Source organism: Heteronotia binoei, chromosome 7 (genome assembly GCF_032191835.1).
Source record: "Heteronotia binoei isolate CCM8104 ecotype False Entrance Well chromosome 7, APGP_CSIRO_Hbin_v1, whole genome shotgun sequence".
NCBI classification, from domain to species: Eukaryota; Metazoa; Chordata; class Lepidosauria; order Squamata; family Gekkonidae; genus Heteronotia; species Heteronotia binoei.
Genome location: NC_083229.1, coordinates 112,269,665 through 112,295,757, shown reverse-complemented (window position 1 = coordinate 112,295,757; position 26,093 = coordinate 112,269,665). Strand labels below are relative to the sequence as shown.

At 44.7% G+C, this 26,093-nt stretch overlaps 1 long non-coding RNA gene across 1 annotated transcript in view; it reads left to right on the top strand.

The window, feature by feature from the left end:
• The first annotated feature begins 536 nt into the window (after positions 1-536).
• The window catches only part of LOC132574764 (uncharacterized), a 272,751-nt gene continuing 247,194 nt past the window's right edge, over positions 537-26,093 (top strand). Inside the window, exon 1 of the long non-coding RNA XR_009555648.1 lies at positions 537-595. This is a non-coding gene — a long non-coding RNA (uncharacterized LOC132574764). The remainder of the gene's footprint in view (positions 596-26,093) is intronic.

The window sequence follows — 26,093 nt, the reverse complement described above, 5'->3', positions numbered from 1 at the left end:
GACCTTTCCACCTTGACTGGCTCTTCCTTTTCTTTCCTCGGTCCTCTTGCTTCTACATCTTGCTTCTACGTCTTGCACTGCCTTCTGTTTGAAGGAGTTTGATGGCAGTTTGTAAGTGACAAATATCCTGATATTTTCTCAGACCTGGAGGCTGGCAGCCCTACCACTCACTCAGATTTTCATCCCTCTACTCCAGGGGCAGCCAAACTGTGGCTTGGGAGCCACATGTGGCTGTTTCACACATCTTGTGTGTCTCTTGAAGCCCCCAATGCCTGGTCAGTTGACTTGGAGAAGGGATTTGTCTCTTTAAATCACTTCTCCAAGCTAAGCCAGCTGGCGGCTTGGAGAATGCATTTAAAGTTGCTTTCTTTCCACTTTTCCCTTTTCCCTCCCTCCCCATCTATTTTCCTTCCTTCCTTCCTTCCTTCCTTCCTTCCTTCCTTCCTTCCTTCCTTCCTTCCTTCCTTCCTTCCTTCCTTCCTTCCTTCCTTCCTTCCTTCCTTCCTTCAAACATCTGACGTTCATGTCTTGTGGCTCTCAAACATCTGACGTTTATTCTATGTGGCTCTTACATTAAGCAAGCTTGGCCACTCCTGTTCTGCTCCTTTTCTCCTCCCCTTGCCTGCTTTGGTTTCACCTTTCCTGTCACTCACTTCCTGAGCCACCACCAGGGTTGTGTTTTTTTTTGTAGCAAGAACTCCTTTACATATTAGGCCATACACCCCTGGATGTAGCCAATCCTCCTGGAGCTTACAGTAGGCCCTGTACGAAGAGCCCTGAAAGCTCCAGGAGGATTGGCTACATCAGGGGTCTGCGACCTAATATGCAAAGGAGTTCCTGCTACAAAAAAAGCCCTGGCTGCCACTCAACCTGCACCATCACAACATGGCATGGGGGAAGTTGAGCTAGAACTGAGAAAGGTTGGGATGGGAAATAATACCTGGAGATTTTGAAGGTGGACAACTAAGTTGTCAGTCGTAGACAAAAATAGAAAAATGGTTCCATTTTTTTCCCTTCTACTTTTCATGTTTTTCTTACTTCTTTTTCCCTTTGTTATTCCATTTTTTTTTTACTTTCTGTTTTTTCTTTTTTGTGTATGTTCTAAAAATCCTGGTATTAAAAAAAGAGAGAGAGATGGACTTGTCATGCGCTTTGTCTCCGTATGAAGATTTGTTTGGGCCTGGAGGGAAGAAGGAGCAGGAGCAGTAGGCAGAGGAGGTGGTGATTAGATTTATACCCTGCTCTTCATTTGGAGTCTCAGAGCAGCATACGATGTCCTTTCCCTTCCTCTGCCCACAACAGAGACCCTGTGAGGTAGGTGGGGCTGAGAGAGCTCTCGGAGCACTGCTCTTAAGCAGGGCTTTTTCTTGTAGAAAAAGCCCAGCAGGAACACACCCACTGACATCACCATTGTGTCACACAGGGCTTTTTTTGTAGAAAAAGCCCCGTCTGAATTCATTAGCATAGTAGGCCACACCCCCTGATACCAAGCCAGGCAGAACTGCGTTCCTGCTCAAAAAAAGCCCTGCTCTTAAGAGAACAACTCTGAGAGAACTATGACTGACCCAAGGTCACTGAGCAGGTGCAAGTGGAGGAGTGGGGAATCAAACCCAATTCTCCCAGATTAGAGTCCAAGCACTTAACCACTACACCACACTGGCTCTGAAAGGACACCTGAAAGTGCACCTTTGTCCAGGTTGTTCATGATAGCTCTCAGTGGATAGTGACACCTTTAGGAGCTATCTAAGGCGAAGCCACATCTTGGTTTGTTCAAGTTAGGGAAGCTTATTTCATTATACTCCATCTTCATTAATTTACGAATACTGGAAAAGAGTCAAGAACATAGAGACTAGTGCTTTGATTTCAGATATTTTAAAATAATCGGATGGAAAGAGTTCACAGTCTTATCACAAGGGCACACTGTGATTAGCCAAATATTACAAAGTTCAGAAACTTTTGTTGTAAAAGAGTTCTCTCTCTTTGGATTTAAAAGTTCCTTGCCAGAGCTTTAATTCATCAAAATGCCTTTAGATGTCATTTCACAAATGCAGCTGAAATGCTTTCTGGGAGGAAAGCTAGATGCCAGGTTCCATTAAATTCCTTTCCTCCAGATCCGTTAAAAAAAGACAGTTGTTTGGGATCCATAGTTCAGCTGCTTTTTAATGGAATGTTTTTCTGATCTTCCTCTTGATGCTCTCTGGATTTGAGTGTGTGTATATGTGTGTGCACAAATGTCTTTTTTTTAAAAAAATGTTAGTGGGACATCACAGAGAGGCTACAGCTTAAATACTTGCCTGGAGGGAAAAATGTAGCCTGTGCTTAAAAAAGTGGTTTGGCACAAAACAGATAGTTTTGAATATCCATTTACCAGATGGATTGACGTGTTCAATACAACAGGCGGAAAAAAATGGTAAATTATGTTGAATGCTCTTAAAATGCATTGCATTGTTTATAATTCTCGTTACCTGTAAGACTTACGGTATTTTGTTATAAAAGTATTTAAAGTATTCTCCCTCCCCAGTCTGTAATAGTGCCTAACAATAACAAAAAGAACCATAAATGCATTCTACAATATCATGGTGGAAAAATGTGCTAAAGTATTTCCATAAATCAAATGGAGCACTTTGGCATTAGCTCTGAGGCAATAAATTTAGAAAATTAGGACCAGATGAGTTTAAAATAGAAACTTACATAACTATTTTGCTGAAATACATTTTTATATCTTGTGTGTGTGTGTACATTCACATGAATAAATGTGTTAATCCAATTGTCCTTTCAAAGATATTTTGGCAGCTGTTTAGATACAATTTTATATTTACAGACATTATTCTTTATTAGGCAAGAAATGGATATGAATTTGTAAATAAAGACCTGTATTCATAATTTTAATAAAAATACCTTTAGGGGTGAAGTCTAACCAATTCTTAAAACAGCCATCAAATGGTTCTAATTTTTCAAGTTAACGGTTTTGAAAAAAAGGAGCACACTAATAACCTTTTCTTTTAAAAAGAGACAATATTTCTGCTTTCACGCTGTGCTATAAGGGATAGCTGTTAGAATCTTTTCCCCCCCCCCTTGGTAAAAACTGTAGTGCAATCTTAAACAGAGTTACACTTGCAAATCCTTTGAAGTTGACTGGCTTTAAGTGGTATGACTCTGCTTAAGTTATTTTCAAGTGAGTGCTTTTGTTGCCTGCTGCAGGGGTGGAATTCTAGCAGGAGCTCCTTTGCATATTAGGCCACACCTCCCTGATGTAGCCAATCCTCCAAGAGCTTACAAAAAAGAACCTTGTAAGCTCTTGGAGGATTGGCTACATCAAGAGTGGGTAGCCTAATATGCAAAGGAGCTCCTGCTAGAATTCCACCCCTGGTCTGCTGTAGGAAAGCAAAATCCAAGACTGGGAGCACCTTAAAGACCAACAGGCTTTCCAGAGAATAAGCTTCTTCTTTTTTTTTAAATAAATATTTTTATGTTTTATTGACTCTTATACAATTGGCCATTACAACATATGAATGTTGGAATTACAAATAACCCTTCCCCCCCCAACCCTCCCCATCTTCTCTTAGTCTTTTCCCCTCAGCCAAGGGCACAAAGTCTTGATCTTCCACTGAATGTCCTTCCTTATTTCTCCTGAGATCCACTCTAAATAAGGATTCCATCTGGTCTCGATTTCCTTGACTTTATCATCCCACGTGGAATCCTTGTTGATTGTTGCCACGATGTCAGACTGTATGTAATCAAACAAATAGCTGTGCCAGATTTCTATTGACCATTTACTTTTATCTTTCCACCCCAAAGCGATGACCGCCTTCCCCGCTAGTATCATTGCCTTGACAAGGTTTTGAGTGGGTCTACTTAGTGCCGGACTTCCTATTGTGCTTAACAACATCATATTAAAGCCAATGGTTAATGGTACATTGCAGACTTTTCTAATAAATTGAATAATTTTCCCCCAAAAGGGTTTAACCTCTTCACACTCCCACCACATATGTGCAAACCAACCCTTAAATTATTTGCAATGCCAGCACTTGGAACTCATTCCTGGGAATATATTGGCTATTTGTGCGGGAGTTTTGTACCATTTTGTGAAAAATTTATATTCCAGTTCTTTAAATTTGATTACTTTAATCCTTTCTAGTCCTTCCAAGATTTTCCCAGCCAACCTCTCTGTTAACTGACCTTCATGACTCCAAATCTTTTGTAAATGAACTATTATTTTATCTTTATTTGAAATCATTTTCCTGTATAGTAACCCCACTAGACCCTTCCTTTGTTTGGCCATTACTTTATATATCTCTTCCATTGGAGCGTCTGACCAAAGCTCTCCCTTTTCACTGATCCTCTTAACTCTCTTATGCAAGCCTGCTATGTTTAACCAGTATTGATTACCTAAATCTTCTGTAATTTCCTGTAAGGATTTTAGTTTACCACCCCTAAACATATCGTCCACTCTAAAATAGCCTTTGTTTTTAAGCCTTTCCCACCATTTTATAGCATGCACCTCCTTAACAATAGCTTCTAGGGGGCTCCACCTTGAAACCTTTCCTAGCCACTGTGGGTACCATTTCATCCAGGTTTCTAATGCTACTCTTCTGGGCCCTATAGCTAATTTTAGATCTTTTGTCGACACTGTGGAAAAAATTCCAAATCTTCCAATACCACTGTTGACTGCATTCTCGAAATTAATCCACTTCTGTACCTTATCCTCACTCAGATCTAGTAACGCTCTTAGTTGGAAGGCCTCATAATATTTACTTAAATCTGGGATTCCCCAGCCTAATTCTGATTTAAGGTTGTATAGAATTCTCTTATGAAACCTACAGTTTTTATTATTAAAAATCCACACTTTGATTGCTTTATTCCATTGTTCAATTTGATTTTTCCTCAAACCTAAAGGCAATGTTTGGAATAAATACATTAACTTTGGTATCAAGAACATTTTAAGAGATCTTATTCTAGTTGATATCCCTAGTATTTTATGATTCCATTTATTCATATCTCTCTCTATTTTCTTCCATATTTTACCATAGTTCTCCTCTATCATTTTGTCCATATTTTTTAGCAGGACTATCCCTAGATATTTAAGTCTCTTGGCTCCCATTCCTATATTCGTAATCCTATTTATTTCCTATTTTTCCTCTCTATTAACATTAAGGTATAGAATTTCTGATTTTGCCATATTCACTCCAAGCCCTGAACACTTTTCAAAATCATCTAAAATTATCTTAATCTCTTTAACTCCGTCTTTTGGGTTAGACATAATTACTATGATATCATCCGCAAATAAATTAATTTTCATTTCTTCATTACCTGACTTATACCCCTCTATTCTCCCCGCATTCCTAATTCGCTCTGCTAATTGCTCTATAGCTATTATAAATATGAGTGGGGATAGTGGACAGCCTTGTCTTACCCCCCCTTGAATTGGAAACGCTTGTGAGTGGTCAGTGTTGACTCTAACTTTGGCCTTACCTCCGTTGTATATTTCCTGTATAGCGTGTAAGAACCGTTCCTCTAAACCTATCTTCTTTAATATTTGCCACAAGAATTCATGTGAGAGAGTATCAAAGGCTTTATAAACATCCAACTTTAACAGAGCTATTTTTTTCTTTTGGCCATGGTGCAATACGTTTAAGATATTTCTAATAGGATGGAAAATAGATCTACCCTCAATAAAACCGTATTGGTCTCCTTTTATGATTGACGGGATAACTCTCTTAAGTCTATTTGCTAAAACCTTAGCAAAGATCTTATAATCTTGATTTAGTAAACTAATGGGCCTATACGAACCTACTTCTTCCGGATCTTTCTGGGGCTTTAATATCAAAATTATTTCTGTTTCCTTCCATGAGTCCGGGGCTTTCTTTCCTTCCAAGACTTCATTAAAAACTACCAGCAATTCAGGTGCTATAATTTCTACCATTTCTTTATAAAAGTCAGAAGTAAAGCCATCCAGCCCTGGTGATTTACCTTTTTTGAGCGCTTTTATTACTTCCTTTATCTCTTGGAGTGTAATCTCAGCACCCAGTGAGGCTTTTGCTTCCTCCTCTATGATTAGCTTAGGTGCATCCCACACCTCCGTTATATTCTTTTTCATATATAATTTTTTATAGAAGTCTTCAAATTCCTTAGTGATTTCCTTAGAGTTTTGAGTTGTATTATTATTAATTTTAATACTTCTAATTGATTGTTTTGCCTTTTTAACTTTCAAATAATTAGCTAACCTTTTTGCTGTATTAATGCTATTCCTCTGGAAGTCGTTCCTAACCATTATTTCCTTTTTCCACATTGTTGCCATATCTAGAGCCCCCAATTGTTTTTGAATCTCTTTAATTCTAATCTGTAAACTAGGATTACACTTTCCCATTATTTCTTTTTGTAACTCCTCCAATTCATTAAGTTTTGTTTGCCTTTTTTTATACCATTCTCTTTTTATGTCTTTTTCCTTCCTAACCAAATGGCCCCTTATTACCGCTTTAGCAGCGTCCCATAATATATTAGTTGACACAGTTCTTCTATTTTCCTTAAAATATAATTTTAACTGTGTCATTAAGTATTCCCTATTCTCTTCTTTTGCCATTACCAGGTTGTTATACCTCCAAGGTCTATTTGTCAAGGGAAGATTTAGTTCTAATTCAATACTTAGAGGGGCATGGTCAGAAATCAAAATTGGATGGGTCTTGATCTCTTTAACCACCATATTATTATTTTTTTCCAAAATTATATAATCTAAGCGGGATGCTGTTTTATGTCTACAAGAAATACGTGTCGGGCTGGGTCTCGTGTTAGTAAACTCATGAGCGTCCTTCAAGCCCCAATCTCTTAGCTTAATACTATTGTTCTTGGTTATGTCCGCATTTAAATCGCCCACTACAATTAGTTCGCCCTCTGAAAACTGTTGTATCTTCTTAAAAACCAAGTTTAAGAATTTCCTTTGTCTTTTATTTGGTGCATAAACATTTACTATAGTGATTTTTATGGCTTCCAGCTTAAACTTAACTAACAGGTGTCTACCTTCCTTATCTACTAATTTTTCCATGTTCTCCACCTTAATATCCTTACGAATCAATGTAGCCACGCCTCTAGCTTTGGAAGACCCTCTTGCTTCTGCTAAAACCTGCCACCTCAAATCTTTTATCAATGGTTTCCTATCATTTATTTTTTTGTGAGTTTCCTGTAGGCACAACAGATCTATTCTTTGTTCTTTAGCCATTTTAATTACTCTGAATCTCTTAAGATTTGATGTTAGACCATTCACATTCAGTGAAAGGACTCTTAAAGATCTATCCATTCTCTTTATTTGTAACAAACTTGGGCCCTAATGGCTGAGGGTATTTTACTATACTTCTAACTGAAAACCCACCCCCCATTCCCTTCCCCTGTGGCACAGACAACTTTCTGGATGAGACCATCATCCTGTCTTCCACCTTCCAGGGGGTACGCACCCCGCCCTCCCCTTCTAGCTTCTAGCTAAATTTAGCTCAAAATGTTTTATACTTCCCTTTAGTAGTCCGTTCTTGGCCTTTTCTCTTGTCTACTTGAGCTTCCTTCTTCCGGGTCCACATCGAGCTCCACTGTTTCTTTTTCTTCTTCCTCTCTCGGGTCTCTCAGGTCATCTGTGGCAATGCCCAGGCGAGTGAGGAGATCTCTTGCTTCCTTAGGGTTGCGAGCCACCAGCCTTTTTTCATCTTTAAAAATAATTATTGAGGAGGGGTACCCCCAAGAGTATTTAATCTTATTGTCATATAGTTTTTGCCCAAAGGGTCTCATTAGCCTTCTCTTTCTGATGGTTTCCTGGCAGAAGTCTTCTCTCACCCAAACTTTCCTTCCTCTAAAAGAAAGGTCTTTCCTTATTTTCAAAGTCTTGAAAACTATCTGCTGAGTCTTTTCCCTTGAAAATTTAATTATGACTTCCCTTGGGGCACCCCCATCTTGTCTCCTTTGCAGTCTATGAGCTCTCTCAATATCCTGAGATTGCAGAGTAACTCCTTGCTCACCCATCCAGTCTATAAGAGTTCCTTCCAGGAGTTTATTATTTATTTCCTCTGAAATTCCACCCAGGATCAAATTCGCTCTTCTGTTACGGTCAGAGAGCTCTGTAAGCTGGGAGTTCAGCTGGAGTATTTTCTGTTTGTTAGATAAGGCAAGCTCATTAGCCGAAATTGCAATGTTCCGTGTGTCCTTGAGCTCTGCAGTCAACTCTGAGACTGCATCTCTGACTGATTTAATTTCAGATCTTATCTGGTCCTGGGACGACATTATTAAAGCCTGGAAAGCAGTAATTTGCTCAGATAATTCTTTAATTGTCTTAGCCATGTTGATTTATTTCAGGAGTTACGCGACCACTGAGTAATTAACCTGGGCGTTGCCTCGATAATTTGGTAGTAAAAGTTGTTATCTTACCCTCTGGGACCCCAGAAAGGAATTCTTATGTTCTTCAGACCTTCGTAAGTAAGCTCCTTCTTCAAATAGTCTTGCCAAAAGGCTATTTACATTCTTTTGAGCTATTTAAAATTCCAATCCGAAGGGGAGGACGAGCAAACAGCCGGCTTGGTTAACGCATGCTTACAGACCCCTCAGAGAATAAGCTTCTAAGAGTCAAAGCTGGCCAAGGGAGCTTCTGACACAGGGAATTTTGACTCTTACACCCGGGAGAACTTGTTGGAGTTCTGCTGGGCTTGAATCGTGCTCATTTTAGGATGCTTAGAATGGTATGGTCCATTTATGAGACTCAGCTAGCCTGTCAGCTAGCCTGTTAGCCTGAGAGCCAGCTTGGTGTAGTGGTTAAGTGTGCAGACTCTTATCTGGGAGATCTGGGTTTGATTCCCCACTCCTCCACTTGCAGCTGCTGGAATGGCCTTGGGTCAGCCGTAGCTCTTGCAGAGGTTGTCCTTGAAAGGGCAGCTGCTGTGAGAGCCCTCTCCAGCCCCATCCACCTCACAGGGTGTCTGTTGTGGGGGAGGAAGGTAAAGGAGATTGTGAGCCGCTCTGAGACTCTTCGGAGTGGAGGGCGGGATATAAATCCAATATCTTCTTCATCTTATCTTCTTCTAGCATGGTGGCAGGGCTGACCCTAGACTGTATGTCACCCTTAGTAAGGCTAACTTCTGGTGCCTCTCTCCTGCACTGATAACATCACTGAGTCACATGGGGGGGCACCCAATTTGGTGCCCCCAGAAGACCGGTGCCCCAGGCAATCACTTAGTTTGCCTAGTGGCAGGGCCAGCCCTGTGTGGCGGCCACCTAGTAGCCCCATGGATGTGTGTTAAGTCAAACAAAGAATATATCTTATTTGGGAATTGAGTTTCATAAATTTCAGTGTAAGCTGTAATTCAGGGCATCACCAATCACCAGCCCCCCGCTGGTTCAAATGACCCAATGGCATTCTAGTGCGGGAACTGGGACTATATATAGTTGGCCCCGTTGGCCCAGTTTAGCAGTCTTAGTTTGTCTACTATCATGCTGTCATCACAGTAAATTCACTGCTGCCAAGTCCCCTCATGCATCAAACCCACTATTGAACAGTAAGCGTGTCAATCAAGATAGCAAAATGGAATCAGATAACTGAGGCAATGAACTGTGTGTTAATGGCGATCACCTTCCCACTCCAGAGGTGTGTAACCGGCTGCTAAGATAGACTATCTTTTTGGTTGCCGGAAATAGAATCCTGGATCAGATGGACCTAGGACTCATCTGGTGAAGCTAGGGTTGCCAATCTCCAGGTGGGGGCAGGGGATCCCCTGGTTTGGAGGCCCTCCCCCTGCTTCAGGGTCATCAGAAAGTAGGGTGGGGGAGGGAAATGTCTGCTGGGCACTCATTAGTCCCTATGGAGACCAATTCCCATAGGGAATAATGGAGAAAGGTATCTGCGGCTCGGAGGAGGCTGTTTTTTGAGGTAGAGGCACCAAAAATGCAGCATAGCATCCAACGCCTCTCCTCAAAAGACCCTTCAAGTTTCAAAAAGATTGGACTGAGGGGTCCAATTCTATAAACTCCCAAAGAAGGTGCCCAAAGTAAAAGTTTATTAAAAACAGTCATAAGACCAGCATACAAAATAATATAAGAAAATACAGTATAAGAACATGGCATTAGACAGTTACAGCCATAATTCCTAAAATTCCGGACCAAACTAATCCTTCACTAATAACTCAACTTACAGTACGATCTATGCTTTTTAATTACCAGATAACAATACCTAGCAACCTTGCGTGAGAGAAGAAGGTGCCCCTATCCTTCATTATTTCCAGTGGAGGGAAGGCATTTAAAAGGTGTGCGGTCCCTTTAATTGTCATGGCCAGAACTCCCTTTGGAGTTCAGTTATGCTTGCCACAACCTTTCTCCTGGCTCCACCCCCATGTCTCCTGGCTCCATCCCCAGAGTCTCCTGGCTTCACTCCCAAAGTCCCCAGATATTTCTCGAATTGGACTTGGCAACCCTAGGTGAAGCTAGGCTGACTTTCATTCATTATCCCTTTGTGTGGGCATTCACAATTTCTACTTCTTCTTTTTTTAACCGTGGGTGTTCCAGAAAACGTAAGGAAAAGTTGTCGAACAAAGCCCAATACACAATCAAGTCTTTCCCTGCATTGTTCACCAAGAGGGCAGTGTCACAGTAGTACCATTGTCCTTCCCTTTAAAAGTCAGACTTCCCAGTGATTTGGGTGGGGCATGGGGGAAAATATCAGGAAGCGTTGCTTTTTTAAAAAATGACTGGGGAAAGGGCAAAGAGAACTGTTTGCTTCTGGGCTGCATCAGAGGTCCCTGTGAATAAACAGACAAGAAAGGAGCAGAGGCTCACCCCCAGAACTGGATTAACAATTAGACCAAGTAGTCACTGGCCTATGGGCCCCCATGCCTTTAGGGGCCCCGAGTTGGCTCCCCTCTCAGTTTCCCCCCTGCTTGCAGCCCTCCCAGCCTGCACGAGCAGCCAACAACTGAACTAGTTTTTGCTCGACTTGCCTGGTGTGGCTGCTGCTGGCGTTGTTGCTAAATTTGCCTCTCTCTGCCTCTCCCCTGCAGCTTAGTAAAAGGGGCTTTTAAGAAGGTGCCTGCAGGCTGCAGCGGGGGCCATGGGTGGTGGGGCAGGCACTCGGACTCTGAGATAATTTACGAGGGGGTCCCCAAGATTTCAACTGCCTAGGGGCCTCCATAGGGTTTAACTTAACTTAACTTAACTTTATTCGATTTATATCCCGCCCTACCCCACCGAGGTGGGCTCAGGGCGGCTTACAACAATAAAAGCTAACAAAGGTCGATTTAAATACAATTAAAATTATACAATAAAATACATAAAAGCCTAAAAATACATAAAACTCACATCGATATACACTATGCTACTATTCCTTAAATCAGTCCTTCAAATTTCCAATATTCAGTAATCTGATGTTTAAGATTTAATATTCAGGCATTCTGCTCACAGTTAATTATATGCCAACCGGAAGAGGGTTGTTTTACAGGCCCTGCGGAACTGTTCAAGGTTCCGCAGGGCCCTCACCTCCTCCGGGAGCTGATTCCACCAACAGGGAGCTGCAATCGAGAAGGCCCTGTCCCTGGTCGCTTTCAGACGGGCCTCCTTTGGCCCAGGGATTATAAGGAGGTTCTGAGACCCCGACCTCAGCACTCTCTGGGGGACATGTGGGGAGAGACGGTCCCTAAGGTAGGCAGGTCCCAGACCATAAAGGGCTTTAAAGGTCATAACCAGAACCTTGTACCGAACTCGGTATGTTATCGGCAGCCAGTGCAGTCCCCGAAGCCCCGGCTGGATGTGCTCCCATCTAGGGAGCCCTAACAACAGCCGGGCAGCGGCATTCTGCACTAGCTGCAACTTCCGGGTTCGGCACAAGGGCAGCCCCATGTAGAGGGCATTGCAGTAATCCAGCCTCGAGGTGACCGTTGCATGGATCACTGTTGCCAGGTCGTCGCCCTCCAGGAAAGGGGCCAACTGCCTTGCCCGCCTAAGATGAAAAAATGCGGACTTGGCAGTGGCTGCTATCTGGGCCTCCATAGTTAGGGTAGGCTCCAGTAGCACCCCCAGGCTCCTAACCCTGTGCGCCGCTGACAGAGGCACACCATCGAGGGCCGGTAAGGGAATCTCCCTCCCTGGACCACGGCGACCCAGGCAAAGGACCTCTGTCTTCGTCGTATTTAGCTTCAGCCCGCTCAGCCTGAGCCATCTAGACACGGCCTGCAATGCCAGGTCCAGGTTTTCTGGGACACAGGCAGGCCGGCCATCCATAAGTAGATAGAGCTGGGTGTCATCAGCGTACTGGTGGCAACCCAGCCCATATCTCTGGGCAATCTGGGTAAGAGGGCGCATATAGATGTTAAACAACATCGGGGATAGAACTGCTCCCTGAGGGACCCCGCAATCCAGCGGGTATCTCTGGGACAATTCACCCCCAATCGCCACTCTTTGTCCCCGACCTTTGAGGAAAGAGGTAAGCCATTGTAAAGCCAACCCCTGAATCCCCACGTCGGCAAGACGGCAAGTCAGCAACCGATGGTCGACCGTGTCGAACGCTGCCGACAGGTCTAACAGCATCAGTACCGCCGAGCCGCCTCGGTCCAGATGCCGCTGGAGATCATCCACCAGGGCGACCAGCACTGTCTCCGTCCCATGACCCGGGCGGAAGCCCGACTGATGGGAGTCAAGGACGGAAGCATCCTCCAGGAAACTAGAGAAATCTAGCACTGCTTCCCCTGGAGCCTTTTTCTTGGACACCCAAACCAGGAGAGCAGCTCCCATTGCCGTCTTCTTAGCAAAAGCACAGGAGCTGCGTTCGCCTCGGGAAGGTGATTGTTCTGCTTTAGTGAGGAGCCTTTTTTAAAAAAATAATAAACCAATCTTTGCTTTTGGCCCAAGTGGGAAGATCGGCATTCTAACATTGCCAGAGTGTGTCCCTACATTACAGAGGCCACTGCGAAAGTGGAGGGGGGTGGGGAGAGAACAGAAAGAAGCATTCAGGGCAGAAGAAGTTGCTAGTAGGCTTTGTTTCAGAAATGAAAGACTCTTTGAAAGTGTCATTAGCAGCACCATATCCTTGCATGCCATTCCTTCTGCTGTCTTCTCTTCATAGCTCAGATTCTTCTTCTTTTCCAGCGACACTCGCTGGTGACTGAGTAGGCCAAATGGAGTCTGGAAGACCAGCTAATATTGGTTCAGCTGGGAGTGTCCACATTACCGGTTCTCTTGCAGATCCAACAGAGCTCTGTATGTTACTTTAAGAAGGACTAACATGGCAGCTGAGGACCCGACACTCATCCTGTTTCTGTATGTTCCACAGTGCAATCCTAAACAGAGTTACAGCCATATAATTTATTTAATTTTAACTTTAATTTAATTTTTCAATTTATACCCTGCCCTATCCCACAAACAGGCTCAGGGCAGCTTACAACATTAAAACAACATTAACATGAATCACTTCAAAAACATAACCGCCACAAAAATATCAATCAGATTCGAGAGCAGTAGTCAGTACAACAAACCACACAACATCGTGTAGGCTGGAAGCTTTCAGCACAGCTTGCGCACCTAGATGGTAAGGTGCTGAATGCTGGAGGAGCAATGGCTTCATAGGATGCCCGCTGGATCAAGTAAAAGCCTAGCAGAAGAGCTCCGTCTTACAGGTCCTGCAGAACTTGGATAGGTCCCGCATGGCCCAGATCTCCAGCAGGAGCTCATTCCACCAGGGGCCAGGACCGAAAAGGCCCAGACCAAATAATCCCATTGAGAAGAAGGTAACTGCTTCGGTCAGCACCAATGTTCCCTCTAAGCTGTGAAGTGCAACTCTGTTTAGGATTGCACTGTGATGTGACTGGCATGATGATGTCACCTGGAAGTGATGTCGTCACACTGGGCACATCGCACCATGGACACTCTAGCATTCAAGTTAAAATTATGGTACCATAGAGTTTTCATCCCTGAATGATAGAGTGTCCTCGGCGCGATGCACTCAGCACAATGACATCACTTTCAGGTGATGGCATCGTGCCGCATCCACTTCACACACATGAGATTGATCTCCCACTGGAGCCAAGATAAGTCTTGGCAATCCTACCACCACAGTACCTTAAAGCTCAGAGAAAGGAACCAGAGGATCACACATCCTAAGAGCATGGGTTGCCAATGACATTTACTTCGCCTGAGAAACAAACCATTCTTCCTGGCTACACCAGCAGCACACAAATTTGACTAAGACCGTTTTCACACACAGCTTACCACGCAGTCACAATCCTGTTCCCTCCGCAGCATCTGGTTGGATTTCCCACCATCTGCGCCGGAGTTACAGGAAGTGCCGCGGCTTTTGCGTAGCAAACGTAAACTGGGTTTTAGCGGTTTACATTTGCTACGCAAAAGCCGTGGCACTTCCTGTAACTTTGGCGCAGATGGTGGGAAATCTGACCGGACGCTGCGGAGGGAACAGGATTGTGACTGCGTGGTAAGCTGTGTGCGAAAGTAGTCTAAGTTCCCTTTTGATAACATAAGACCTGATAACCTAAATAAGAAAGCAGCTTACTTTTTCCTCCACCTTCAGCCGGTGGAGAAAGCTTTATGTTGTGAGGAGACATGATTTTTTCTAATTCCCACTCCTCACTGCACCCCATTCAATGACACTAAGTTCTAAAACCTGCTTCTGGTTTTCTTGGGATGTGTTGAAAATGCGAGTTTTCCAAAATCTCCCATATCCCCTGTTTGTCTTTTGGTATAACTTCGTATAACTTTTGCGTCTTGGTATAACTTTTTCCTCCTTGCATTGTCCAAGCCATTCAAATGTGGTGTTGACAGGAAACCACTGCATATAGCACTGCCATCTCCACCCATCTTACAACTTGAGATTGGTTATTTATCTGTCTACAGAACAAAGTTTGAGTCCAGTGGCTCCTTTAAGACCAACAAAGTGTCTGATTCTGGGTACATGTTTTTGTGTGCAAGCACACCCCTTCAGAATTTATATCTCAAACACATATTTTGTTTTTCTTTCCTTGGAGTGGATGATCATTGGGGAATCATCATCAATCTCAGCAGCTTTACTCTGAGAGAAAACCAGTCCTCTGAATTTCTCTGTTTCTTTTTTGCCATGCCTTTTTTTTTTTTTTTTGCTGTTCTGGAGCTCAGGGAATGTAAATTGGAAAACTTGGTCCTCTTCCTAATTCTCCCAATCAGCCTCTGCAAATTGTATCCGTACCATGCCTTATTGCAAGCGTATCAGTTTTGAAGGGCGTCTGGCATAGGGTTGCCAAGTCCAATTCAAGAAATATCTGGGGACTTTGGGGGTGGAGCCAGGAGACTTTGCAGGGGGGGGAGCCAGGAGACATTGGGGGTGGAGCCAGGAGCAAGGGTGTGACAAGCATAATTGAACTTCAAGGGAGTTCTGGCCATCACATTTAAAGGGACCACGCATCTTTTAAATCCCTTCCCTCCATAGGAAATAATGAAGGATAGGGGCACCTTCTTTGGGGGCTCATGGAATTGGACCCCCTGGTCCAATCTTTTTGAAACTTGGGGGGTACTTTGGAAAGAGGTACTGGATGCTATGCTGCAAATCTGGTGCCTCAACCTCAAAAAACAGCCCCCCCAGAGCCCCAGATACCCATGGATCAATTCTCCATTATTTCCTATGAGAATAAATCTCCATAGGGAATAATAGAGTTCTCTCCCCCCTCCCTTTTCTCTCTCTCACTCACACACACGCTTAACTGTCTCTGGTGCAAGTGGGCAGCCGTGTTGGTCTGAAGCAGTAGAACAAAGCAGGCGTCTCTGGTGCCTCCACAACCAGGTCTGGAAAGTACAGGGGCTTCGCTGCTCTTTTACACACACACTCACTTGTCCAAAAGGAAAGCAAAACAAACGGAGGGGCTGCACTCTCAGGAGGTCTGCTGTCGCTAACCCTTCCCCATGAAGTACTTCCTGCTCCAATTTAAAGGCACACACACATTTTAAAACTGGACCTGTTTGCAGGTCCTGCCCAAGATCTTGAGGTACACAGGGTGGCTGCGGGGGAGGAGCTTCCCCCGCCAGCCACCTGGCTGGGGGCGGGGGGGAAGCATGTAAAACCGGGGAATCCCTCACTGGGACCTGGGGATTGGGAAGCCTAGTCTGGCATCGAAAAAGTGTGCTGTAACCAGGGGTGGAATTCTAGCAGGAGCTCCTTTGCATATTAGGCCACACCCCCTGATGTAGCCCATCCTCCAAGAGCTTACAAAAAAGAGCCCGGTAAGCTCTTGGAGCATGGGCTACATCAGGGGGTGTGACCTAATATGCAAAGGAGCTCCAGCTCTTGGAGGATTGGCTACATCAGGGGGTGTGGCCTAATATGCAAATGAACTGCTAGAATTCCAACTCTGTCTGTAACACACATCCATTTGATTGGCGTTGTTTTTTTTTTTTGGCAGTGAAGTCTCAGCTGACTTACGGCGACCTCCATAGGGTTTTCAAAGCAAGAGACATTCAGAGGTGGCTTGCCATTGCCTGCCTCCATGCCACAATCCTGGCATTCCTTGGAGACCTCCCATCCCAATACTAGCCATGGCTGACCCTGCTTAACTTCTGAGATCTGACGAGGTCATGCTAGCCTGGGTTATGCAGGTCAGGGCATTTGATATTTAGGGCTGTGCCTTCAGATAGAAATTAACTGAAATCCAACCTCAACAAATGCCATTTGTTAACATAGTTATGATAATCGCAACAGTGGATTGGACCCTGCCAGCATTTTCACTCAAGTTTGCCAGGTTCCTGTCCCTATAACAGTGCCTCTCCCACATGGCTTTTGTCCACACAGGTCTCCCAATTCCCAGCATAGTCATTTTCATGGTCAAAGCGGATTCCCTCCTCCCAAGGCTTTTTTTGTAGCAGGAACGCCTTTGCGTATTAGGCTATGCCCCCCTCAAGTAGCCAATCCCCCAAGAGCTTACAGGGCTCTTCTTACAGGGCCTATTGTAAACGCTTGGAGGATCGGCTACATCAGGGGTGTGTGGCCTAATATTTATTTATTTATATTTATTTACTTTAGAGTTATATGCCGTCCACACCACGAGTGGACTCTGGGCGGCTAACAATCATAGTAAAAGCAATGCAAATTACAATTATAAAAGAATAAAACGCATATAAACAATTTAAAAACGACATTATTCGGTGCTATGAAAAAGATTTCATAACAAAGGGGGTTTCTCCATATTTCAGTTCTCTGTTCCTTATATTACTCCGTTAGCGGTCTTACCAATTATATTGTTCAGCGACATAACAGCAGCAGCCTCCTCCCACATTAGTTGTTGTGGGCCTGACAAAAAAGTTTGGTTTTGCAGGCCTTGCGGAATTGGGAGAGGTCCCGCAGAGCTCTCGTGGCTTCTAATATGCAAAGCAGTTCCTGCTGCAGAAAATTCTCTGCCTCCTCCCTTCTTCAGGTTGGATCCAATCCGTTATTCATTAATGACAAGCAAAGGTATAATTCTTTGCCTATTCTCAAGTGCCTTGCTTGACCTTCTTTCTCCCTTTCATGAGCACGGCCAGTGCTAGGGTTTTTGGTGCCCTAGGCAAGGTGCCCACTAGTGCCTCCCCCCCAAAAATTAAAAAAACAGAGAATTATAGGAGAAATGAAGAAACTTAAAACGATTTACATTTTTCATTTACAGATTTTTATTTTAAATTTTATTTTTTTAAAAATTGTGAGATTAAGCAATAAGAATTATGAGAATACCACTTGATCCTTTTAGTTGGAAGTGCCAATGACCAGACCTTGTGCATGCGAGAAAGATGCTCTACCACTGAGCTAGGGCTTCCACTCCATGGTTCACCTTTTAGTTGGAGGGGCCAGGGACAAGACCTTGTGCATGCGAGAAAGATGCTCTACCACTGAGCTATAGCTCCCACCCCGTGGCTCTGTTAAAGTAGAAAAGGAAGGATGAGTGGCAGCAGCCAACTTCAACAGGAACCAATTGTTAGAAACTGTAATTGGCTCTTCTTCAGCTTTTACAATTGGTTAATTCATCCTTGCTGGGCTCTGAGGAGCACACTGCACAGGCGTCGTCCGCTTTCACCTTTCCCAGGTCTGTAACAGACCTGGGGAATGCAAAACTAGCCAGGCAGTGTCTGTGCTCCATGGAGCACACTTTCCATTGAGGAAGGCAGGCTGCAAGGAGCACACATGCTGCAGGTGCTCTAGGCAGCTACCTACGGTACCTGGCCTATTCCCACGCACTGGCCATGTTCATCATACAGCGATAAGGAGAGAGAAGGGAAGTAGGAAAGGGAGTATGGTACATTGTTTTAGTTGGCCTTGACCAAAAAGCATCACATGGCTTTTGTTTTTGGATTCAACCCATTATGGCAAATGTTTGTGACAAACAATGAGTAATTTCAGCTTACCCTTCAAAGGTACACAAATATGGCGACGTGACCAGATTTATAAGCCTTGTGACAGGTGGCATCTCTGCTTAGGGCAACCAGGATATAAACGGTACGAAAACACAATAAAGGTTTCCGCAGCAGTGTGGTGGTTCAGACACAGATCTGCAGAGGGAAGAAGGCCTTGCCTTTCTCCTAGAAGTATACCTGGGGCACCGCAGCCGCAAACAATTGTTCATTTCTTCAGTGCAGCCAATAAACATCTCAAATGAGTAATTCTCATGTTTATAGTAAACACACATAGCTAAACCTGCAATTGAAGCTCCACCTTTATCTTCCCGGGCTTTATCCATAAAGTGAACACACGCTGGCTCTTTATTACAAACAGGCAAACGCACTAACCTGCAGGATATATACGTCTTCACTGTAACATGGAAGCAGGGCTAAAGTCAACCAGCATCAGACCAAAGTTGCAACAGACAGTCAGCCAAACAACTTCCATTGGCGGGGGGGGGGGGGGGGGGGGGCGGAATAGATCAAGATGGGAAGCCATGTTGAAAGGAAAGGTCCCCTGTGCAAGCACCAGTCGTTTCCGACTCTGGGGTGATGTTGCTTTTACACTTTTTACAGGGTGGTTTGCCATTGCCTTCCCCAGTCCTCTACACTTTCCCCCCAGCAAGCTGGGTACTCATTTTACCGACTTCGGAAGGATAGAAGGCTGAGTCAACCTCGAGCTGGCTACGTGAAAACTCAGTTTCCACCGGGATTGAACTCAGGTCATGAGCAGAGTTTAGGACTACAGTACTGCAGCTTTAACACTCTGCGACACGGGGCTCTTGTTAAGCCATGTTAGCTGGGCTTTTTTTTTGTAGCAGGAATTCGTTTGACTATTAGGCCACATCCCAATGCCAAGCCAGCCAGAACTGCATTTCTGTGTGTTCCTGCTCAATAAAAGCGCTGCATGTTCAACTGTCTATAGCAGTAGAAAAGAGCAAGAGTCCAGTAACACCTCAAAGTGTAACCAAATTTGTAGCAGGGGATGAACTTTCGCAAGTCACTGATTACTTCTTCAGACACCTGCAGAAGTGAGCTCTGACTCACAAAAGTTCATATTCTACTACAATTTTTTGTTAGTCGAAGGTGCTCCCAGACACTTACTCTTTTCCTTTGGGGGGGGGGGATTTGTGGGTTTAGAATTACCAGCTTACAAAGTTATACCAAGAGTCACGCCGGGGATATGGGAGAATTCGGGAAACTCACGTTTTCAACACACCCCAGGAAAACCAAAATACTGGATTAGAAAATTTGCAAGCCCACTGGCATTGAATGGGCTGCAGTGAGGAGTGGGACTCAGGAAAATCATGTCTCCTCTCCTCAGAAAGCTTTCTCCACCAGCAGAAGGAAGGCAGTGAGGATGGTTTTCACTGATCCCTAAAGTAGGGTTGCCAAGTCCCATTTTTAAAATATCTGGGGACTTTGGGGGTGGAGCCAGGAGACACTGGGGTGCAGCTAGGGGTGGGGGGAAACGGCGCTGGGGAGCGTCGCTGCGCTGCCGTGGCTGCTCCTCCGAGATGGGCTCAGGCTGGGCCCATCTCGGAGGAGCAGCTGCCGGGGGGGGCGGCGCGGCAGCGTCGCGCGCTCCGCTCCACCTCTGGGTTGGAATGGGGGGGGGGTGGAGGCAGGCCAGGAGCGTGGCGAGCCACGAGTCCGGGTCCTAGAAGGGCCCGGATTCGCGGCTCGCCATGATCCTGGCCCGCCTCCACCCTCCCCTGCTCTGGTTTGGCTGCTCCTCCGAGATGGGCTCAGCCTGGGCCCACCTCGGAGGAGCAGCTGCGGGGAGGGAGGGAGCGGCAGCAGCGCGGCAGCGTCGCCTGCTCTGGGATGGGGCGCCCGCCATTTCCCCCCTCCCCACTCTTCCGTTTTTTGGGGGAGCGGGGGAAGAGGGTGGAAATCCTGGCATCCCCCGCCAGAGCGGGAGGGTTGGGAAGCCTACCCTAAAGTTGCCAGCTCTGTGTTGGGAAATACCTGGGGATTTGTGGGATGAAGCCAAGAGAGGGCAGAGTTGGGGAAGAGGGGGGACCAAAATAGGTATAATGTCATAGGGTCTAAAGCAGACAGAACAAAGCAACAAAACACAGAGCACAGGAGTGGAATTCTAGCAGGAGCTCCTTTGCATATTAGGCCACACACCCCTGATGTAGCCAATCCTCCAAGAGTTTACAAGTCTCTTTTTTGTAAGCTCTTGGAGGATTGGCTACATCAGGGGTGTGTGGCTTAATATGCAAAGGACCTCCTGCGAGAATTCCACCCCTGACAGAGCATCCTCACAATGACTCGATTACTGAGAAAAGTTAGAGTAAACGTAGCATGTAGAAAGGAACATTATCTCCAGGGGAACTGATCCTGGTCATCTTTTTTGTAGAAAAAGCCCAGTGGGAACTCATTTGCATATTAGGCCACACCCCCCGATACCAAGCCAGCTGGAACTGCATTCCTGTGCATTCCTGCTAAAAAAAAAAAAAGCCCTGTAGAGATCTATTGTAATAGCAACAAATCTCCAGGTACCACTTGGAGGGTGGCAGCCCTATCTCAGCCCTGAAACAGAAATAAGCAGTCATTTAGCTGACCTCCAACAATTCTGATTAATAAGCACTATTTATTCCCAAAAAGTTCCAGAAATAGGCCTGGCTATATAGCGCTAACATACCACACTTTTCATTGCGCTTTTTATGTCTATATTTTATTGAACAGCAAGCTTCCCAAAGGGGCCTGTAACAAAATATAGGCTACAAAGCCATTAACGTCTACAAGGTTATTAAGAAAACATAAGTCCTTGTATTAACCACAAGTCTGCATTTTACAGAGCTTGTTCGACTCCGTCATTAACAAGTAAGGGTCAGAGTATTACATTTGCTAACGTCCCCTTCAAACCATATCCAGTTTCAGACATTGCAGATAGTATTGAAGCGATTGCGTTAAGCTGGAATCTTTTATCTCAATGGAAAATAAAAATAATGTCACATATCCCCCCTTCTTTGACAGCAGCGTGACGTTTTAAATACTGTTGTGTCTGACAAGTTGGCTTTTAAATATTGCAGTCTGAAGTGATACCTTTGTCATTCATATCAGTTACCTACTTCAACTGAAACTAAATAATCAGAGGCACCCCCTAGAAACTCCAGTGATAAAGTTCCACAGAAATCTACCTGAGTCCGTAAATGTTGCTTCATACATATTTTTACATCAACAGCATATTTCAGTCCATCAAACAAACCTTTAATGGCATAATACAATAAAACAGGAATAAAAAAGAGCCAGTTTGGTGTAGTGGATAAGTGTGTGGACTCTTATCCGGGAGAACCAGGTTTGATTCCCCACTCCTCCACTTGCAGTTGCTGAAATGCCCTTGGGTCAGCCATAGCTCTGGTAGGAGTTGAGCTCTGGTAGGGCAGCTGCTGTAAGAGATCTCTCAGCTCCATCTACCTCACAGGGTGTGTGCTGTGGGGGAGGAAGATAAAGGAGATTGTGTAAGACTCTGAGATTCGGAGTGGAGGGCGGGATATAAATCCAATATCATCATCATCAACAACTGTCCAACAGCATATTTATTTTAACACCTTTTCCTGAATTATTTGGTTGAAATCTTTTTTCCTCCTTAAATCCCACTTTTCTTAGTCATTTCAGTCGGTTTGGTCCAAAACGTAATGTAATAGCAAAGAACAAAACAGAGAGGTATGACTAAGCAACAACAACACCTCATTGTGGCCATAATATTTATATAAAGCATTATCAGTGCAGTATGTGTGTTGTTTTAAAGATCAATGTAAGCAACACACAACTTCCGGAGCCCAAGATCTTGCAATCGTAGTTCAACTGGGTGTGTATTCATATCAGAGGAAACAGTAGAGGAAGGGGTAGGAGGGAGAGACAAGGATCACGTATGTAAATATTTAATTTTAGTGGCAGATGAAGCCAGGATTTCGAGGGTGTTTTTACACTGACAGTTTGTGACTCTCTATCACCGCATTGGAAACTCACCTTTTACATTACCAAACGTTCTCACAACTGTTTTGCATCGTTGCTGCCCGAAGCATCTACATTTGTTTAGGTGATATGAGTTCTGACGCTGCTGCTGCAACATTTTTCTCAAAACTAGTTTTGATCCAGTCTTTTATCTACAAGCGTTTCTAACTTGTATTGTAGACGTTTTCATGCGTTTTAAAAGACTCCTCCAAAAGCTGCAAGGTGCAGTAATTTGCATGAGAACTGACAGCACTTGAAATTTTTACATATCATTGCTTGTCTCATCTTGTAATTTAAATTTGTATTGCTTTTGCAGTGTTGACACCATTTCCAAGCAATCGTATACATTTAACTAAGCACTGGTATTCTGTCTGCCCTCTGATCAGAGACCACCACCACCACCCCCAAAACTGAAATGCTTTCAGCAGGAAATATGGAAGTCTGGCTACGCAAAATGAGCACAGCAAATCCACAAATGTAAAAGGGAAAATAATTAAAGCAGAACGGTGGCAGGCGATTTGAAGACTCTAAAACTCTGGATCAAACTGAATGTAAAAACACCCTGAGATGGGAAGGACAAGACAGAACTAACGCTAACTTGAAGGAAGAGAGAGAACTAACTAGACAAGATGACGGAAAGCTGTGAACAAATTTTCCTTGTCTTTCCGTATCTTATAATAGCAGCTCTCTGTGAGAAGTGGACAGGGCTTGTGGGGCCTGGGAGGGTCAAGTGGGACCAGTTCTACAACAAGACAACTTAAGGCAGTGCCCTCAAGTGGCTGATTTTGGGAGGCAGCACCCCTCCCATCTAAGGATGCCAACAAGGGATGAGCACAGATCTAATTACAAGCCAGGTTTTGTCATGATCCAGGCTGGTTCAGGTTTTGTTGTGTACATAGACTCTGTGTTCTATGTCAGGGTTGGCCAATGGTAGCTCTCCAGATGTTTTTTGCCTACAACTCCCATCAATCCCAGCCATTGGCCATGCTGGCTGGTTGTAGGCAAAAAACATCTGGAGAGCTACCATTGGCCACCTCTGTTCTATGTTACCGGTGAGTTCCTGTCTGGCTCATTGGAGCCTGAGGAGTGAGCTTGGGGACATGGATACAATCGCCAGCCCCCTGCTGGTTCAAATGATCCAATGAAGTTCTAGTGTGGGAACTTTAGAGTTCATAGTTGGCCCCGTTGGTCCAATTTGCCTATCACCATGCTATAATCACCGATAAAAAGCTGTGATCAACTGCAACGTGCGTCCTCATGTATCAAACCCACTATTTAACCAGTTTGCAATCTGTCTACACACCATGTTTTTTGGGGTGGTTCATTCGTTCCTAGCCCCTCTTCCCTCTCTGGAGCCACACCTCCACAAGGAAAGTGCAGGCAATTTGCCTTCCCTTCACTCCTGGAAGCATGCTGCTGCTGCAGTGCAACGCAGGGAGAATTGTGTACAATTATGATCACTGCACCTCAAAAAGGATATTATAGCACTGGAAAAAGTCCAGAAAAGGGCAACTAGAATGATTAAAGGGTTGGAACACTTTCCCTATGAAGAAAGGTTAAAACACTTGGGGCTCTTGAGCTTGGAGAAACGTCGACATGATAGAGGTTTACATGATTATGCGTGGGGTGGAGAAAGTAGAGAAAGAAGTACTTCTTTCCCTTTCTTACAATACAAGAACTTGTGGGCATTCAATTAAATTGCTGAGCGGTCAGGTTAAAATGGATAAAAGGAAGTACTTCTTCACCCAAAGGGTGATTAACGTGTGGAATTCACTGCCACAGGAGGTGGTGGTGGCTACAAACCTAGCCAGCTTCAAGAGGGGATTAGATAAAAATATGGAGCAGAGGTCCATCAGTGGCTATTAGCCACAGTGTGTGTGTGTGTATATATATATATATATATATATATATATATATATATATATATGTACACACAAACATATATTGGCCACTGTGTGACACAGAATGTTGGACTGGATGAGCCATTGGCTTGATCCTACATGGCTTCTTTTATGTTCTTATGAGGATGAGGAAAGGTCCCCTGTGCAAGCACCAGTCATTTCCAACTCTGGGGTGATGTTGCATCACGACGTTTTCACGGCAGACTTTTTACAGGGTGGTTTGCCATTGCCTTCCCCAGTCATCTACACTTTCCCCCCAGCAAGCTGGGTACTCACTTTACCGGCCTCGGAAGGATGGAAGGCTGAATCAACCTCGAGCCGGCTACCTGAAAACCCAGCTTCCACCGGAGATTGAACTCAGGTCGTGAGCAGAGAGCTCAGACTGCAGTACTGCAGCTTTAACACTCTGCGCCACAGGGCTCTTCAGGGAAGAGGCATTTAAAAATCCCCGGCCTTTAGTCTCTGGCGTCGCACCATCTCAGTGGCATGCCTCCACAAGTGAAGGAAAAGCAAATTTATTTATTTATTTGCCTTCACTCCTGGAAGTGTTCTGCTGCTACGACGTGTCTCAGGGAGGGAGGGAGGGAGAGGCATTTAAAAATGCCCCCCTTCATGAACCCCGTGAACCTGTTTGGGAAATGGAGACATTCGTGGAGGTTCACAAGCCGTGGTTTGTGAGACCCCATAAACCACGAACCCATAAACCCAGAATCTCCTTCCATTTCCCTGGTTCATTTCCATCCCTATTGCCAACTTCTAGGTCACAGCTGAAGCTCTCCTGGGATTACAGCTAATCTCCAGGCAAAAGAGATCAGTTTCACCTGGAGAAAATGGCCACTTTGCAAAGTGGTCTCTAGGTCTTATACCCCATGGAAGCCACACCCCTCCCCAAACCACAGCCTCCTCAGGCTCCAGCCCCCCAAATCTCCAACTGTTTCCCAGCTCAGAGCTGGCAACTCTGCATCTCAGTGGCTGCCAGACATCTAGTTGCCTGCCTGCTGTTCCTGCTTGGGAGTTGCTGGAGATAATCCTCCCTGTCCCCAGCATCTTGCATGATTCCATCTTCTTACAACATTTTGGACATCATTTCTGGGTGCCTGCTGCCAAGGGCATCCAATATGGTGGTTGAACTCTCATGAGAGCAAGTAACCCCATGCAAGTTCAGGAAGATCTTCAGGAGAAATGTGGCTTGGCCACACTCTTTTTCAAAAGAGCAAGGCAAAAAAAAAAAGTGATCTATTCAGGCTCCTGGGCCATGGTGTTGGCAGCAGTAAGAAGCTAAGTACTGGTGGCCAGGACTTTTTTTAGAACAGGAACACACAGGAACGCCATTCTGGCTGGCTTGGCATCAGAGGGTGTGGCCTAATATGCAAATGAGTTCCTGTTGGGCTTTCCCCGCAAAAAGCCCTGTGTGGAACAATGGTGACATCAGGGGTGTGTGGTCTAATATGCAAATGAATTCCTGCTATGCTTTTTTTTAATTAACCCCCCCCCCTCAAAAAGCCTTGCTGGTGGCTAAACACTTTGAGCCACCACGTGGTGTTAAGTTCTGTGCCACTTTCCAGGGCCAATTCCAGGTTTAGTGGGGGGAGCAGACAAAGAGATCCCCTCCTCTGCCTAGTATCTGATCCCACCAATGCTCTCCTTCCCTCCCTCCTCAATGCATGTTCTAGTCTTCTGCTGTTGGCTCTGAGAGCAACTAGATTTCATGCATTGATCCGTATTTGAAACAAAGTTACTGTGGCTCGATGAAACATCAGGAGAAGAGGCTGAGGAAGAAGTGGACAAGCAAAACCATGAGAATTCCTTTATATGCGGTTCCTTATTCTC